Below are 8,238 nucleotides of genomic sequence, written 5' to 3' on the forward strand. Positions count from 1 at the left end.
TCACTCAAGTCAAATAGCTTTGACCATAACAGGAAATCTGTATCCAAAAATCATGCCTACAATTCATTTCTTGGTGCAGCAGAACTGTCAAATCTCAGCTTAGCTACAATGGAGGTAAAATCCTTTGATGATGTGAAGGTTATTGAAGTATACAGCCTTATTACAATGTAAATCCAATGTCTAAAAATTGTTCTTATTTTGAGCTTGTACCACAGTAAGAGCCAAGATTTTAAACTCTACTAAATACAAAACAAGCAAACAAAAAGACTTTATATATTTATGTTCATTTAAGAAAATATTAGTAGTGACGTATTATTTTGAAATATACAGTTAATATGTTTGAAGTTATTTAAAATTTATACTGAGAAAAAACATATATTTTCAATATTGCTGTAGACAAGCATCTACATAAGACTTAAATTGATTGTTGTTTTATATCAAACAACTTTTAATATTCATTTTTATTGTTATAATATTTTATAAATTTTAAAGGATATGACACCAAAAGATATGTAGGTATTGAAGGGGGGTCTCTGGGAGGAGTTGGGGTACAAAAGGGAAACAAGAATGTGATTTAATTCTATTTACTTAAAATATTTTTTAAACGTTAACAAATTCAGATAAATTGAAATCATGCAACTTTTCTCATCATAATGGAATAAAAGTTAAAAAAAAAAAAAAAGAAGACACATGACAGCACGAAAAAGTGATTTTTACAGAATGTTGCCTACCTGTTTTTGCCCCTGTGTGGATGGGGTCGTGGTGCTGTAAAATGGCATCTTCTTGAAATGACATAGGTACTGTATTCTTGAAGTCAGCAGCTGTGGTTGTCATATATCAAGCCAATCAATGTTTTGGCACAGAAAGGGATGGCATCCAAAGGACCTGCCCGTAACTGAAGCAGTATTGGCAGTTACTAACTTCTGTGGGAAGAGAGAGATACATTCCTTAGAGCTGTGACCACTGTTAGGCTGCTGAGTCTCCACTGGATGACCCATTTATGCATGTAAGCTCAGTGATAATTGGACTCAATGGGCTTAAAAAAGAAAACACACAGACAAGAAGCTCACAAAGCAATGTGTTGTGGGATATCCAAGAGGAACTGAAGGAGAAATATGAAGTGTGGATGTACTATATTCAGTATATGTGTGAAATTCTCCAAGAATTTTCTTAAAAATCTCTCACAAAAATCTTAATAAAAAGCAGATGAATTTTCATATCTGTTTCTCCAGTTGGGCTGCAGGGGTAACTGATAGCTTCCAGTAGCCTCTGGAAAACCATAGTCCACATATAAGTTTGCAGATCCAGTAATGTGTTATTCATAAAGAATATGAAAAACAGATCACTGTTTAAAATGCAGATTCTCTAGGCCTATCACATTCAATAGATTAGAATTTTAGAATATGCTGTGTATTTTTAGAAAATCCTTTTGATAAGACTTCTCTGAGATAGGAAAGTTATTGTAAACAACAAATGCTAATATTTCTTTCCTATATGCTCACATTTAAATGGTTGATACAACCAAAAAAGCTTTCAATGGAGCTCTCGAAACAATCTTCATTCCATCAAGGGAAGATCACTCACTTCACTGTGGCTGCCTCACAGGAGACTCAACAGAGCTCTTACGGGAATATGATTCACACTTCAAAGCAAAACATCTGAGCGGAAAATCTCTGTGAATTATTTGCCTCTCTGTCACATGAATTGTAGTCTGACTAAGGTGAAGATAGCTGTTGAGGATCAAGGAGCAGGGGTCTGGGTCTTGAAGTCTAAGTGGCATCAGATACCTATGAAATGAGGGCAGAGACACCACAAAAAGCTCCGCATCCAAGTGAGTCATTAGAGTTTGACATCTTTTGGATGGAACTTTTGGTTATTTTTGTAGTTTAGAAATAGTACTTTCACTGGTTATTTTATTGTTATTATTATTGTTGTTTTTGTCATTATTATTTTTAATGGGAATCTCACTTTGATGCCAGGCTAGTCAGATATTCCTGGGCTCATTTGTTTCTCTCATACAAGCCTCCCAAGCAACTGGAACTAAGGGTATTTGCCACCATTTTGCATCTCCTTATAGTCTTTTCAGTAGTGGCGAGTGGTTTGGAACTGTCACCTTTCAAGCATCTTTTACATCAAAGTCACTTTTATTGTAAGTTAATAGGTCAACAACAGGAGGTTGAAAATAGCTGAGGTCCTGTGCCTGGAGGCCTTGTTGGCATGGCTCCTGCCTTACATGTGGTAACATGTAACATGTAACAGTAGGTGACAGAAAGTAGAGAAGCTGTGTCTACACTCAGTGCTCTAACCTATGAACATCTGAATTATTAGTGGCCTTACAGACCCTAAGAGAGAGAGCAACACTGAGATGAGCACCAGAACAGTACCAGGTAGGCCTGGATGGGGACCCAGGAGATGAGCAAGTTGCAGACAAGAAGAACCCCACCTGGGACTGTTGGCCTGGGTATCAACGACTGAGAAAGAAAACCCTTGAACCTTGCCAGGGGCCAATCGTGCAGTCAGGGAACGAAACAAGCGCTAGGCTATCACCAGACTGGCACCATGTGGCCTCAAGAGGAAGCTAGCCTGAGAGAACAACCAATCCAGTGCTGCACAGGTGTGGTCCGGGCGGGGAGACCATGCCAGAGATGACTCCTGCACTGCGTCCTAAGGCATAGCAGGGCATAGCATTCTCAAGACCATTCCTGAAATGACTCCAGACATTCAGAGATCCTGGGTGCCACTAACAGGAACAAGTAAGTGGTGAGAAATGAGAAAGAGAAACAGAAGGATGAGAGGTCAGAACTGTATATACTCTCAAGGGTAGTGAGGAACAGCCTGATGTGAGTAGGCAGTGATGCCAACAGGCACCATGGTGAGGTCCTGGCCCATGCTACCACTGAAGGCCATGCCTGGGTCCATGACCCTGTGGTATCAGTGGTTTGTTACCACCAAAATCCAGAAAGATATCCTTGGTCTTGCCTGCTTCCTGGAGACATACTGAGATCTGAAGACTGTGAATAATTAGCCCCACCCCTCACCTGGGTGAGGAGATCTGACTCCCACCCCTGACCAGCTGACATACCCAGGAGAGTGGACCTGTATATTTCAGGAGTTGTGGGTGCTCTGGTCCTGAGGATACAAGCATGGGAGAGCTGGCCCTATCAAACTACTCTCTTCTGAGGTGGTATGGGCTGGGTGAACTGGTTTTGAGGATAGGAAAATTGGAGAGCTGGCCATGCCACTTGTCTTCCTTACAGTGACATGGGCAAGGGAGAGATACACCCCCTTACTCCTTGCCATCTAGGGTAAGCAGGAGAGCTGACCCAGAGGTCATCAGTGAGGGAGAGCTGGCACTGCCCCTCACCTGTTACAGCATTCAGGAGAGCAGGCTATGTACTTCACCTGGCAGTACAGTACAGTTATCTCTGGCTCTGGGGGTGGCAAGGTTAGCTGGCCTGAGGGCATGAGTGTCGGAGAGACACAGCCCTGTCTTTTGTCTGCTGTGCAGTGGTATCAACAAGGGATTGATCCCCTTCCCTCCTTTTGCCCTTACCACAGGCAATTGGAAGTGGTGGCCCTAAAGGGGTCATGAAAGCAAGAGAGCTGACCCTGCCCCTCACCTGCTGAAGTATTCAGGAGAGCTGGCCCTGTATCTTACCTGGGCAGCACAGTAGAGCTAGATCTGTCTGGATGTTGGGGGTTGCAGGTGAGCCAGGCCTGAAGACAGGAGTGTGGGAAAGCCTGAACTGCCTCTTGTCTGCTGGGTATTAGCTCGGATGAGGGAGAGATGCCTTCCTCCCGTCCCTACTCCCTCACCATTTGCAGCAGGCCAGAAAGCTGTCCCAGGGTCATGAGAGTGGGAGAACTGACCATGTCCACCACCAACTGCAACACTCAGGAGAGCAGGCTGTGCACCTTTGCTGAGCAGCGAGGTAGAGCTAGCTCTGGTTGCCAGGGTTGTAGGTGAGCAGGCCCTGAAGGCACGAAAACAGGAGCACCAGTGGACTCACAAGCTCAGATAACTCTCAGGTCCACATTCAAGAGTTTAAATTGGCCCACTCTAACATCTATCCCATTGATGAATGCTGGAGGGCATGAAAGGGCCTGCCCTACAAATCCGAATCTACAGATCACCATGACACAGGACAACAACAGGCTATCTGAGAGGAGTCAAAGTGAAGCTTCAGTATTGATGGAATAGCTGAAGTCAGAGGTCATCTACCAGACCAATGAGTCACTGCAATGAACTTTTGCAAGCAAAGTGTGAACAAAAGGATATATACTGTGGGACACACTGTGATGCATTATAGCTTCCACAAGATAGTTTTCTCTCTGTTTGGGGGAGAGGTTGCAAGGGTGGAAGGGTATGTACAAGGGGAAAGAGATGAGTACAATTGCGGTGCATGATGTGAAATTCACAAAGAAACAATGAAAAGTTAAAAAGAGAAAAAAAGAAAAAATAACCAAGGCTAATTCCAATGACATCATTGAGCTTTCTCCTTCTAGAACAAGAAAGTAAAAGTCACTTTTGGTTTTAGTTTTGGGTTAAAGTGAACCCATACCTGGTAGGATTCTGCAGTAAAGAGTAAGAGGAATATAGGGTTGGCTGGTAATTGTGACCATGGGAAGTGGTGTAAGGGACTGAGGCTGACCCACCTCTAGAAGTCCTCGGCTAAGCACTAAGCAAGGAGACTCAGCCCTAGTTTCTAGCACCATAAACTTTCAATGTATCATATACTCAAGGAGAGCGTGGATAACCAGCAAAGGTACACAGTGTTCCGCTCCTTGCTTGATTTTTGATGCCTAGGAAGTACCACTTCATAACTTTCCCTGACACTCCCCTGTTCTGCCAGAATTCTTGCATCATGCAGGAACTCAGAGAGGAAATTATATCAAATGTCTTCCAAGTAGCTTGATGTTGGATTTCTCACCAATATGGGTGGGCGAGGTGTCTTTAGAAATCTCAAACAAAACTGAGAATTTGTAACAAATGTGGTGCTTCTGGCACTTGAATTATTGAGAAATTTGGACTTATGATTCATCCAGAACCCTTGCTCGAGTTAAACTGGGGTTGTTGGCAGACTCCACCATTTGATTTCTGTTAGAACAGAGTGTGCTTACACGGCAAGGATGTAGTATATTCTGAATTAGCACTGGTCTGGTAAAATGAGTTGCTGCAATTTTTCCAGTCACATGAGAACATGGGATTGCCACTCAGATTTACCCTCACTTACTTCTAATGTGCTGGAGCCAAACTTAACTCACAAAGATGAGAGTTTCATCACTTTTACCACTCTGATGGAGTGAAACTCATTAGAGTTATGTCCAGTCATTATCAATATTTTGAGAAGGTGGAAAGTTTTATTCATCACGAGACAACATCAATTGGCTCTTTCATCATGCTACTCTATGACACTCCATTTCTCAGTACATATTTCTCATCTACAAGTATATTCTAGGATAGCAGATACCAGAATACTAGCAATGCCATGAGTCAATATGTCAAGAAGCAGTTTTCAATTAGAGAGATATGGCGATTAGAGGATTAACATACACATTTCTTTCTGTGGTGACAGAGAGATGAGTGACTTGGTAGCATTGATTACATTTTTGAGTTTCCCATTCATACTGAGTCCCACTTACCCTTAATCTTAACTAATTTCCTTGATATTTTAGATGTTGCTGTTTTTCTTCTATTTCTTATTTCCTGACACCATTTTCACATCTGTGTTTTCTATGAAAAATTCCCAAACATGTGATTTGCACGCATATAATAACTCAGATATTTCTTCAGGAAGACATCAACCAAACATGTCTCCTTAAGGTTGGACAGGGATGCAACAAATGCTTATTGTGTTATGAGGAGGTGAGATTAAAAATGATCCATTGTAGCAACAGAGCAATGTCAAATTATTATGAAAAAGTAAGATGCTAACTAATCCCCATGGGCCTCCCTAACTAGTGGACTTTCACAGCTTTGGTGATTTTATTCACCCTAACTGGAATCAAAACAAGAGCAGCCCCATCTTTTAGGCAGTGTGATATAGGTTAAGAGCTCAGAATTGAGATAGAAAACTGAAATATCAGTTTATAAATTTGTCATAAGAAATAATGATTACAGAGACTGAAATACTACAGTCTTCATGTGACATCTGCATATGTTGCTGGAAGGTGACCTAACATGATTCCAAATAACATGTGTGAATACCCTGCACTCCAAACAAGGGACTAAGCATCCAGAGTCTAAGGGCACTGGTCTCTGCCTGATCCCTAATCTGAGTGTACTAAAACTCCTTCACACAAAATTCTTCTCCAATCATTCCACACTGACGTTCCTCCTTGAACAATACTTGCAAATTGTTGCCGACATTTGAATACCCACTGGAAAATGTAATCATGAGAAATGCCTCTGACATTCTCAACCCCTGTTAGTCTCCTATTCTTTCTGTAAATGTTAACTAATTCAATTCAATGCAAACCAACTCTGCTGGACTGTAAATTATTCAGAAATGTGCGATGATTTTTGCATATGCCAGATTGTTTTCTCTTCCAAGAGTCAAACTCATTTCCCCAGTGTTTAGTTCAGAGAGGGCTAATGCACTGCAAATACTAATCTTAGTTACCAATCCCTGCTCTCTCTGTTTCATAAGATCTCTCAGGTGGATGTCTGTCTTCTATTCACAGGAAAACGGCTTCTCTTTGAATTTTAAGCCTGGCTTTGTTTGTGTCTCTAAATTCTGTTCTTTGTACTTTGCCATACTGTTACTCAACGGCAATAGCATCAGGTTTTTTAGAGCTGATTTGAAGAAAGATTTTTACCCCTAGAACAAAGTGTGACAACTTCTAAAGATCTATCTAGCTTCTTAGAGCATATAATTTCCAAATGTTCCTGGCCTGACTAAATGTCAAAATTAAGATTTTTTTTTTTTGTTAAGTAATTCTGACAAAAATGATTGCTCTTGGGTATTCAGGGACGTGAAACCATGTGTGAGTTATCATCTTAATTGCCTCAGTTTTTCACTTCGCTGACTCTGGAATCATGATATAGCTCATCATGTCTTCTCATTCATGCACATTGCATCTGATATTGATGGTCCAAGAGGAATGAAAGTAACTTTCTAAAGACTGTAAAACATTTAGTTACCTGACCCTGATTAGGAGCAACTACACACAATACTGTAATTAACTAAGGTTGGCTATGAATAGGAATCATGTAGATGAATTTTATTATGAAGGTATAAAAGCAAGCTTACTAACCTGATATGATGTTTATCTAGCACATGTGTTATGTTTGTTCAATTTTCTAGAACTTTCTTTTTATATATCTTCCTTGTTACTTTCATTTCCTATTTCTACTCGACCTGATTAAAAAATGCTGATGTTCCCATTGTAAAATCAAGTACATGACTCACAAAGAAAGTTGTAGAAAATATAAGAAGTAGATTTGTTCAAAAATCAGTTTAGCAGGGCAGTGGTGGCACACGCCTTTAATCCCAGCACTTGGGAGGCAGAGGCAGGCAGATTTCTGAGTTCAAGGCCAGCCTGGTCTACAGAGTGAGTTCCAGGACAGCCAAGGCTACTCAGAGAAACCCTGTCTCAAAAAACCCCTTTAAAAAACCCAAAAAACACAAAAATCAGTTTAATTTTATCACTCAGATGCAGAGAATCCTGGATCTTTGTGAGTTTCAGGCCAGCATTGTCTACATATTAAGTTCCAGGACAGCCATGGCTACATAGAGATACTCTGTGTTAAACAAAAGAATAACAACAATGAAAACATGTTTTCTAATAATTAAAAAATATTTCTGTTAATCTAGTCATCCAGCTTTCCTTTTTGGTGTATACACAGAACATAAGCTAGTTCTTGCTTGTTGCTTTAAAGAATGTCATCATACCTATTCTTTCGGAAACCCACTTATTTTGCAATCTCCCTTTCTTAGAGGAGTTTAGAATAGATCAGGAGGAGAGAACCAGATAAACAAATATAAACAACACTCTCAGAAATGTGAACACAGGTGATGAGGCACAGCCAAGCAGTACAGTTAGTTCTACTGGGAGATGTTAGAAAATGTATGTTCATACGGTCAGCAGGACCAGTAAACATGGAACTGGACCACCACATTGAGAGATGTGGACTACAGTTAAATGACCAAAGGGACGAATGTCTTCTTCCTCTTTTTTTTTTTTAAAAAGTTGGAAAATAACTTTATTTGCTCTAGGGCATTGGCTAGAGTCCCC

The 8,238-nt window shown here is 40.7% G+C and overlaps 1 pseudogene; it reads left to right on the top strand.

Annotated features, from left to right (window-relative positions):
* Nucleotides 1–2,193: 2,193 nt before the first annotated feature.
* Nucleotides 2,194–2,340, top strand: LOC116104378 (annotated as a pseudogene).
* The last annotated feature ends 5,898 nt before the right edge of the window (nucleotides 2,341–8,238 follow it).

Source organism: Mastomys coucha, unplaced genomic scaffold (assembly GCF_008632895.1).
Source record: "Mastomys coucha isolate ucsf_1 unplaced genomic scaffold, UCSF_Mcou_1 pScaffold21, whole genome shotgun sequence".
Lineage (NCBI taxonomy): Eukaryota > Metazoa > Chordata > Mammalia > Rodentia > Muridae > Mastomys > Mastomys coucha.